Raw genomic sequence first — 11,805 nt, forward strand, 5'->3', positions numbered from 1 at the left:
GAGGATCCGTAATATGTTTGGGGCGACGTCGACTGTTTACCATTCGGTCCACAGGATCGGGTGTGTTTATTCACTGCAGACTCCTACTCCCAATGAATTTTGCTGAAACTCAAACCTGCCTTCTTCTAAATTATTGCGTGAAAAGGTTTGCCAGTGTGAGGTTTTTAGGGAGAAGACGGAGGAGGATGTGCTCTCCTCCGGAAACCTCATCTGAACGGTCAATAAAACACTACGTATAATTACATGTTTATTCGCGTCAGCGACCGCGGTGGATCGCTGCACGTTGACCACTGACTGACTAACGTATGTTGCTCATTACTATAAATGCATAGTAAGCTAAGCGAGGCGGGGTATCATTCCCCTACACCAGTAAAGTTGTTAGGTTCTCATCGTACCATTAGAGTAATGTAATTAACACATGACCTCGAAGTTCAGTCCTATAGAGCTGTTCTAGATTACAAACCTGTGGATTATTTAACTAGAAAATTCGTATGAATCTGTATTTTAACACTCATCAGTACTTTACAGTAAAAAAATGCTTGAATGAATGAATGAATGAAAATTCTTTATTGCACAAAAATATTGTACAAAGGCAAACTTAACGCCATGCAGGCCTTCTCTTCCAGTTAAGCCTCGTTGATGAAGTGAAAGATTCAAGAAGTGTGTAGCTGTGATAAAGTTAATAAATACATGACGATAATTTAAATAATTACAGTAGACATGAGTAAAATGAACACTAGGTTATAATTACATTGCCAAAACAAATACATAGATACATACCTCTCTTGTGAGTCCGCACCACCCACACCACCTTATCTGTTTCTGCCGTGAAGCAGTAATGCGTTTCTGTTTGAAGGGCGGGGCAGCCGTTGTAACTATACTGAGACCTTAGAACTAATATCTCAAGGTGGGTGGCGCATTTACATTGCAGATGTCTATGGGCTCCAGTAACCACTTAACACCAGGTAGACTGTGAGCTAGTCCACCCATCTAAGCAACAAAAAAAAAATACATACAAAATACATGCTTCAAACATATTTATTTTGTGTAATCCATTGATGGTTGATTCTGCCTGTTCAATTATACAGGTAAATAATGTTTAGTTATAACAGATTATCGCGGTGCTACAAACAGTCACTAACCGACTCGTTGCTAGCTCGCCGTTTACATAATCTCCAGACCACCTACATATGTATGAACATACAATGTCAGGATTCCGTGGATATGCACTATGAATAGCACTCGCGTTAAGGCGTTCTCTTTATGATTTTGTAGATTTCAGTGCCTCAGGCGAAATAGACCTGCGATTTACCATAGTGGTACCGACTAAAAAATACGATATTTCTATCTAAGGGGGGAATCTATACCACAGTGGTACAGACCAAAAATACGATATTTCTATCTAAGGGGGGAGTATATACCACAGTGGTTTAGACCAAAAATACGATATTTCTATCTAAGGGGGGAATCTATACCACAGTGGTACAGACCAAAAATACGATATTTCTATCTAAGGGGGGAGTATATACCACAGCGGTATAGACCAAAAATACGATATTTCTGTCTAAGGTGACTGGGGAGAATCGCATCTCTCGGGTACATATGAAATAAGTATATGTACAACTGTTCGCTAAATGCTAACTTTATAACTACGTATAACAATTAATGATAAGTAAAGTACCTATGCCTTCATTACAACTATAAAAAATTGTACATAGGAAAATAGTATATGGTAAAGATGTCGCGAATTTGTATTCATTACAATAGTGAACGTAGTGATTTCACCTATTGTGAGTCCGCACGGGTAGGTACCACCACCCTGCCTATTTCTGCCGTGAAGCAGTAATGCGTTTCGTTTTGAACGGTGGAGCAGCTGTTGTGACTATACTTGAGACCTTAGAACTTATATCTCAAGGTGGGTGGCGCATTTACGTCGTAGATGTCTATGGGCTCCAGTAACCGCTTCACACCAGGTAGGCTGTGAGTTCGTCCACCCATTTAAGCAATAAAAAAATAAAACCAAATTTTAAATATATTTACACAATATCTGTGTAATGAAACAAAATTGATATGGCTTTGCTGTTTTTATAAAAAACACTCTGTCTTCTCCCTACTTTTCAAACTATAGACAACTAGTAGGACTATCAGGACCTCTAAGAATGATTCGGACGACGAATAAAAGTATTTGTAAGGAAAAACCTAAAGCAATCAACAGTAGTAAAGATAAGATCCACTTCAGTGGTAAGGTAAAGTACACTTTATTGTTGTTCATGTCTACAACTAAAAACTTTTAGCTGTAAATGAAAGGTCCGTAACGAAACTGCTCCGCCAACTAGCAGAGTAATCCGCGCCGGTTGAGCACATCCGAATGGACCGAGCTTCACTTTGTTCCCTTTTTGTTCCTGCACGAATCTATCAACGACTATGTTCCATAAAAGCATTAGCGATTCTACTAATGGCTTCATCCCGTACATTCTGGTAGAGTATGCTATAACCTATTTATCTCTCTCTCTCTCTCTTTCTCTGTCCCGTTAACATTTTCTATTTAAAATAATGAAACTGTTGTTCTTTTTCACAATGACAAAATGATGTTGTCTTTGTCTCTTTAAAATATATTTTATATTCATGTTTAATACTCGTTGAGCTCGGTTGGGCGTTGTGAGTTTTTCTTTGTTTTCTTGCTTGTATTGTGGGTTAAACAATTTTCTTCAATGTTCCAGTAAGCTGTTTATCTAATCTTTACCACCGAAGACAGACGTTCTTGTGGCTCCATCAAGTCAATGTCGCTCGAGGACATCGGCAACGCCTTAGGCACGGCCACTACCGCTGAAGACTTTTCCAAACTCCTTTGAAATCGGACATATCATAGTTCTAAAGAAATGTTTTAGAGGAATTCCAGAGCTTTATTTCCAAATACGTCAACGAATTAACTACGAATATCATTAAATTAGACTTAGTAATTAAAAAATGTTCCTATAGGGGCTATTCCAGCTACGCGCGTACGGGTGGGTAAGCTCACGGGCTCAACCTGAGAGAATTTACTAATACTAGCTCTAGCAAGAGCAGTGCTTCGCAGAATCTACCACCGGATCGGAATCGCAACCCACTATGAGTATGAGAGTCTATGAGAGTAATTAGGTATTTTGGGTCGTTTCTTCTATATCGTTCCCTCACTACTGAGGATCGCGACCACATGTGACGTTCTTCCATTGTGTTCGACCGTGGGTGGCATGGACCGCATGGTACAGACCACCACCAAGTGCTTCTCTTATTAGATCTGACCATCTGGCTGGTGTTCTGCTATTATTATGTCGATACTACACTTGAATTCAATTAATAAACACCCATCCATATTTTCTCGTTTGTACCAGTACCGACGTAGCAAATTTTCGGTAATACATATTATAATATTAAAAAAGTAAAACACGTACAAAATGTACAAAATTTTTGTGCGGAATCCTGTAAAGTTAGATCGGAAAGTCCCCGAGGAAAATAACTCGGATAAAAGTTGGCGAGATAAGCCTTAGCTTGTCTTCAATCCTGTCTTCCTGATGCGTGACCGGCGTCAGAAAACCTAACTTGTTACGTGAAATAATTTGATACACGAAAGTATTAGTGTGTATAATTTTCTACACGACTTTCAAAGTCCTAAATAATAATAATAATAACACTTTATTTAAGTAACACCATACGTACAGAGTGAGCAAATAAAACAAATAATAGTCGGTGACATAAATTGGCGGCCTTATCGCTGAAAGCGATCTCTTCCAGGCAACCCTGCAGGGAGAGGAATAAGCGAACTGGACGGTGCTGTATCATAATAAACTTACATAAAAATATATACTTATATACACATGTGAAAAATAAATACAATATAAGATAGACTTACATACAATTAAATACAAATAAATACTAAAAATATGCAAGTAAATACAAAATAAGTAGCAACTTGTACAGATAAATTGTAGGAGCCATATTATTGTGCAAAGTAGTACGATTTTAATCTGAATTTGAAAATTTCCGGCGAGGACGATTGTTTGATGCTTAAGGGTAGTTAGTGCATTCCATAAACGGACTGCTTCAACCGTAAAGGAATGGTCATAGAATGACGTCCCGTGAGCCGGAATCTTCAGCATTAAGTTCTCCGATGACCTAAGTGAATGGGAGTTTGCAGTATGTAGGAAGTCAAAACGTTCCTGAAGGAATGAATCTAATGTACAAAAATGTACTACTTTGGATGACCAGTTCACTATACCCGCATGCTACAGGATTCTGTGACCCATTGATGACAAAATTTTGAGACTTCCATTACATTGATACAAACATAGACATATTCCTTAAATAGAAAAGCGTTATTGCTATGCTACAGAAACATGCAGTACTAGTGTTGCGGATATGCATAACGTCTTTACATCATGCTAAAGGGATATAGGGAATGAAATATTAGATCTTCACTACAATACAACGTGTTTAAATACTATGTTCCTTCAAATTAACTACTATATTTTTCGAAATAAGTTTTAAGAAACGGAGTTGACGATAATACTTTTAGCTCTAACACTAGGAGTAGGGACTCCGTTAACCGTACTCGTCGAACTCGGCAAAGAGTTCGACGTGCAACCTAACCTAAGCATCAGCCCGCTGAGTTTCTCGTCGGATCTTCTCAGCGGGTCGCGATTCCGATCCGGTAGTAGATTCATTCGCGAAGCAATTGCTCTTGAGTTGTTAGGTCTCCTTTGGAGGCGCTCGGGTAACTATTAGCAAATCCCATCCCTCCTGGCTGAGCGTTTGCTCGCCCACCTGCCCTGGTAAAACTGGAAAGGCCTCCGGGCCACTAGTAAATTCCCAAACATAAAAAAAAGAATGTAGCGTACGGCTGAATTCTTTAATTTTTACGTTAGTCGTTCGTCGTTTTACGTTAGTTTGGTCTGAGACGATCACTAACAAAGAGCCGTGGAGGATCACCAAGCAGACACCAATGGAGTAGGAGATCCTTACGCGGAAGTGGCATTGGATTGGTTACATATTGAGAAAGGCTGACATCCACCTATCCAATAGAGCACTAACCTGGGAAGCGTCTGGCAAAAGGAAGAGAGGCCGTCCCAGAGCAACTTGGCATCGTTCGGTGCAACAAGAGCTAGACGTCATGGGCATGACGTGGGACATGCCGAAGAACAGATTGCCCAAGCCTGATGTAAATGGAAGGATTTGATACGAGCCCTACACAAAAAGAAAGAAGAAGACGTCAGTCATTTGTCGTTGTCACTTACAAAATTAATATACATTAGTTTTGAAATTATTGAAGTACGAGTATATCCTTAGCTAAATTAACAAAATGACACCTTAAACATTAAATCGACATGTAATATTCCTCCTAAATTCACCTTTAGAAAATCGTCTTAACTGAATATATTCTAAAACAGATAATAGTAATTGTTGTATACATACATAATATGTATGTAGCAGCTTGATTGTGCTCCTGGCATTTTGACGTCGATGAGCGACGTTAACCACTCAACAATATATAGAGACTATGACCATGATCATGACCATCATAAAGATATATAAAAATAAATAACCTATAAACACTGCCTATAATAAAAATGGTCGTATTGTTTTTTTTTTCTTTTTTATTGCTAAGATGGGTGGACGAGTTCACAGCCCACCACAGTTAAGTGGTTACTGGAGCCCATAGGCATCCACAACGTAAATGCGCCGCCTACCCTGAGATATAAGTTCTAAGATCACAAGTATAGTTAAAACGGCTGCCCCACCCTTCAAACCGAAACGCATTACTGCTTCACGGCAGAAATAGGCAGGGTGGTGGTATCTACCTGCACGGACTCACAAGAGGTCCTACCACTAGTAAAATACGTAAATATAAACTAATACCTACTACACATAAATCTCAAATTGGCCACATGGATATTACCGTGTAATCACCACATAAAACTCAATAGAAGAGAGATTAACAGCAGTAAATATCATTTACTTAGTTTAATTAGGCAAAGTTCCGCTCCACTATCCGGTAACCTACAATAACTCGCAAACTCCCGAGGGTACTACAATGCAGAAAGGAACGTAGTCCCTGAAACGTAACATAACATTGCCTTTTAATTGATTTGAGGTGAACCCACGCTAACTACATATGTAGGATAGGATTGCATTCTAAATTAATCCAAATTGTACATGTTTACTGTTGAAAGAACTTTTATTAGCTATTTATTAAAATTCCTTCCACCTTCTTTTTGTTCTTGCTCTTATCTCTTACTATGTGGAGTTCGCGCAGTGTTGTCAACCATCCTCGAGTTATATCTTCAGTAGCATATCCATTACCAGGTGCTATTGGAAGTAACTTTCCTTTTTCTTGTGTTTCTTTTACCTCATCTTTTTTCTTCTATTAATTGCATTATTAACATTTAGAAGAAAAAAAAAAGATTTTCAAATCCCAAATGTGAAAATATCACATTTTCTCAAATTTTCATTAATTGATAATAAATTCAAAAAAATGATCTTCCAAAGTGCGGGCGAAATTGTCCGGCAGTCCGTCACGTTTCGAATGTTGCGATTAAAAACTTTTATAAATTCATTTTATCTTGAAAATGACATTTGCGCGATTCAGGAATGTATCAAATATCTTCGGTTCTATTATAGCTACCGCTACACATTCTTATTATAATTATAATTATTAGTACTAACTGAATAATGCTTAGAAAATTTTTATTGTAGTCCGGTCCACATGCATAAATGTAGAAAATAACAAGACCGTTGAGTTTCTTGTCAATTCTTCCCATTGGAGAAACCACAAGTGGAATCGATAATTATTTATGTAAAATACGAAATAAATACGAAGCACCAAGCATTTTCAAATAATTTTACTGGATCTCAAACACACAATATGAAAAAAAAAAGACGAAAATTTGTAAATTTTCATTACGACTTAACCACGTACGAAGAATAATTTAAGCTTCCGCAGAACTTCTTAAATCTGTATAGCTATACTTCCCTACATTAACCTGTTTTAAAATACATTTCATTTCAAGTTATTATAAACCAACCCATTTGAAAACATTCGACGTGGACACTCAGACTATAAAGAGACATTTTTTTGTAACCCCGTAGCGCTTGCAGTGAATTTAAATGACAGTTTATGGAAAATTGAAGAGTTTCGTGGTCAATTTTATTTACATATCCGTGAATATGAATTCATTTTTATTTTAGTTAATCAAATACATAATCTAAACAGAAAGATTTTATATATTTAAAACTAAAGTCTCCCTAGATTAGTTCAATTGGTAGTGATAAGTACAGTTTTGCTAAAGAGAAAATAGGTTTTAGGTCTGGCATAAACTTCAAGCTTCAAGAAACACTCTAAGGAATGAACGGTTAAAGCTTGAGATTAGTCGCAACAGATAAAAACGACCGGTTCTTGTTTGTTGACTGTTTGTCACTGTTGATGGAATTACATCAAACTATATATGGTTAAATCTACATGTGGATACTATGTAACTGTTCTATGTATGTGAACACTATCCTTAGAACAAATGTTTTAGGAATTTGATCGGTAAAAAACATTTCTAATGAAGAAAATTGTCCGGTTCTATAATGGTAGTCAGGGCTGGAATTTTTATTTTACTTAAATTAGAAAATAGCCGAAATAGTCGAAAATAAATATCTTAAAGATAAGCCGCGTTCTTAGAATACTATCATCTACGCGGAATACCTTCACGAGTCGGACACAAATCTCTCTCGAGCGAACGATTTTACGTCCAATACCGCGTTTCCATTTAATTATTTATGTATGATAATTACATAAAATAAACTTCAGTTGATCCGAAAGACAAAGTACAGAAAAACGTGCACCAAAAAAGACATGAAACATTTTTTTTCTAAGTTTTTATACAAATATGTTTTATTTTCAGCTTCAAACATAGTTTAATGACGAAAAAATATATCTATATGTTACTGTAAAAGCCCGAATATTGGTAAATCTTAGGTTTTATCAGTAAATCTTAGGGCTTACCAACCGTTGGACCTTCCGTGCTCACTTTCAGCACCTGGTCCCTCGTTTGTTGGGGCTGGCCGGCGCGTTAAGCCGGCTTCTTCCCAACATCGGGGGGCCTGACCAGGTGACGCGCCGTCTCTATACGGGGGTGGTGCGGTCAATGGCCTTATACGGGGCACCCGTGTGGGGCCAGTCCCTGGCCGTGGGGGTAGCAAAGTTGCTGCAACGGCCGCAACGCACCATCGCGGTCAGGGTCATCCGTGGTTATCGCACCATCTCTTTTGAGGCGGCGTGTGTACTGGCTGGGACGCCGCCTTGGGTCCTGGAGGCGGAGGCGCTCGCCGCTGACTATCAGTGGCGGGCTAACCTTCGTGCCCGGGGCGTGGCGCGTCCCAGCCCCAGTGTGGTCAGAGCGCGGAGGGCCCAATCTCGGCGGTCCGTGCTGGAGTCATGGTCCAGGCGGCTGGCCGATCCTTCGGCTGGTCGTAGGACCGTCGAGGCGATTCGCCCGATTCTTGTGAATTGGGTGAATCGTGACAGACGACGCCTCACTTTCCGGCTCACGCAGGTGCTCACTGGGCATGGTTGCTTCGGTGAGTTCCTGCACCGGATCGAAGTCGAGCCGACGGCAGAGTGTTACCATTGTGGTTACGACTTGGACACGGCGGAGCACACGCTCGTTGCCTGCCCCGCATGGGAGGGGTGGCGCCGTGTCCTCGTCGCAAAAATAGGAAACGACTTGTCGTTGCCGAGTGTTGTGGCATCGATGCTCGGCGACGACGAGTCGTGGAAGGCGATGCTCGACTTCTGCGAGTGCACCATCTCGCAGAAGGAGGCGGCGGGGCGCGTGAGAGACGCACAAGCCCGCCGCCGTCGAGCGGGGGCCAGGGAGGCGGATCTCGCCCAAGCCCTGGCCCTCTAAGTGTTTCGGGTCCCCCTCATATGTCGGTCTGGGGCCCGGTGAAGGGGGCCTAAGAAGACAACGTGCAAGCTGCTCTGCACGCGTTTTACGCAAGAGCATCCGGGTGATGGAAGGCCGGCTATCCTCGACCCACGCTGCGTCTGACCCAGCGGGGTATTTCGTAGGATAACCTATTCAAACCGGCGCCATCTAGGCAGGCTTCGGACAGCCTGCCGACCGAGAGGGCCGGTGGTCGTGGCGCCGACGATCGCTGGCCCGGCGTCCCGAGGGGGAGGCCGATGGGAGAGATGTGCTCCGCACTAAACTCTTCACTTTCTTCCCTTTGCCTCTTCATGAGTTCTGTCTCATGCGAGGTTTAGACGTTGGTTGTTGAGCGACAGGAGGTATCAGTCGGTTCGACTCCGACATGCCCCACCCTCCATCCCCAGTGGAGGGTGGGAGTCCGGTGATTTCCTCCTGACCAAAAAAAAAAAAAAAAAGGGTTTACCAACACGAGTAAATGTAAGAATATGTAAAAAATAAATGATTTTATCGGGCTTTTACCATTAGAATGTACATGCTAGGTTTTACCAGTGACGGTTGGTAAATGTTGGTTTTGGAAATAAAACAATGCATACTTCTCAATCATTCAAATCCTTACATACCTATGAGTAATTATTAATCATTTGTACTACTAATCAGTTAAATCGCTGCCTATAATATATTTTGGTATTTTTATTGATTGAGTTTTAATAACTAGTAATAATAATTTTTTAAACACTTGTAGTAAAAAAACAACACAAATAAAATTATCTTGACAAAGTACATAATGCTTACTATTATGACTAATCTAACTGAATCATTTATTTTTTTAATATTTTAGATTTATAAACAAGTTGAACATAAGCGAAACGACAATTTATTATAATCAATAATTCGACAAGCATTTTTTAAGGCAGTTACATTTCTTGCAACCTTGTCCTCCAGTCAATGACAATTTTCCGACAACTCGAAGACTTCTTTATCGAAGAGATCTTTAACAACTTCATTTATCTTAACAAACTCTTCAGAGCATAACGTAAATTGATTCTTTGTGTAAAACTGCTTTAGTACTCCAATTTTGTTACCCACCCAGTTGGTAAAACTCATTGTCCGTTACATCTAACACACTGCAATAATGCTTTTTGGGCCAGTTTTAGTTCTGTCAATGTCAGGTACTTTCAGTGTAAAATTTTGGCCAACTTTCACATTTGGATATTTATCAGACGATATGGTTTTCATTTTTTCAGCTTGGTTTTCCAAATTGTCTTTTGCTTTTTTTCTTATTGTCTGGACTGATTCTATCCTTTTCGATATTGGGTCTTCTTGAGCTTGAGTTGAGTTTTCTGTCTCTGAATCGGTTCCATGGTTATTAGCTTCTCCATAATAATTTCAGTTACATCTTCTTTTTTTTTTACTGTGATATGCTATTTATTTTTTTATTAGATCACTGTTTATTAACAAAAAGTCAAATAAAAATAATTTAACATAACTCAACCCACACAGTAGAACAGATCTTCCAACGCGCTTGAAGGAGGCACAGTCCCCAAGATACTGGCTACGTTGCCTCGTTGGACAGCCAGACTCACTCTCTGTGCAAAGTACCAGCCAACCTTAGCATCATGTTACATCTTCTTGTTTTTTATTCCTCAAATTAATACTGTTTCTGTCCTCTTCTGACTCATTTTCAACAACATTTTCTTCCTTCAAGGCCAAACGCCGAACACGTATGTGTTTTATGTTGTTGTATGAACACGTATATTTATCTCAACATTTACCGTGTATTTACCAAGTGAATGGTGGTAAAAGTCCGAAATAAACGATGATCATAGAACGGTTTGGACTTTTACCATTAAGAGTTGGTAAATCTTAAGATTTCCTAGAAAATCTTAGGATTTACCGTAGTTCGGGCTTTTACAGTAACACATATATATTACATGGACATTATTTTAATACAGTGGTTTAGAAATTATTGTGTAATTTCATCCACAAAGAGAGCTAAAAAGGTTAAAATAGCGAGCAAAACGACACTTTCACTTTTCTGAAATATTTGCCTAAAGTTATATCTCAATTTCGGAATATGATATCGCCCCAAATCAGCCTTTAATAACTTTTCTACGTTCTTTATCTTATATTATATTTATAAGTAACCTTAAGATACACAGTAGACTGGTTTTATAGATAAACGACGCAAAACATTAATCATCACTTAAACTACACGTTTATCGTCGACAGTAATAAAATATATTAGTGGTAGGGCATCTTATGAGCCCGTACCGGTAGATACCACCACCCTGCTAATTTCTGCCGTGAAGCAATGATGCTTTTCGGTTCGAAGGGTTGAGTAGCCGTTGTACCGTTCTACTCTCAGAGTGGGTAACGCCATTTACGTTGATGATGTCTATGGGCTTCAGTGACTACTTATCATCAGATGCACCGCGAGCATCGTCTGTCTATCTAAGAAAAAAAAAACCCTCTGAAAAGACACAATAATCACGGAATGGAAACTCCAAAGCTCTTCGACGAAGTACAAACTAGATTATCAGATCCGTACAAACTTGGGAGTTTCAATCGAAATCAATTTGGGCACTGCACGAAGTTTTTTACGACTTGATTTTTATCGACAAATCGAAATCAACTTATCCTAAGATAATTTTACAGCTAATAAAAAAATTATATAGCTTAGTCATAGAGCAATTAATTTTTATATAATTGCATGTTTTATTTTGAAAGCTACCTAATTACGAATTCCGATTCCGTATTTACGAATAGATCTAAATCGCCGAATAAGGAATGTTATACTCGTAGATATACGGGTGCTAGAGTATTTTATGGGCATGCACAGATAGGTAACATCAAC

This window comes from Bombyx mori, chromosome 18 (genome assembly GCF_030269925.1).
Source record: "Bombyx mori chromosome 18, ASM3026992v2".
NCBI lineage: Eukaryota > Metazoa > Arthropoda > Insecta > Lepidoptera > Bombycidae > Bombyx > Bombyx mori.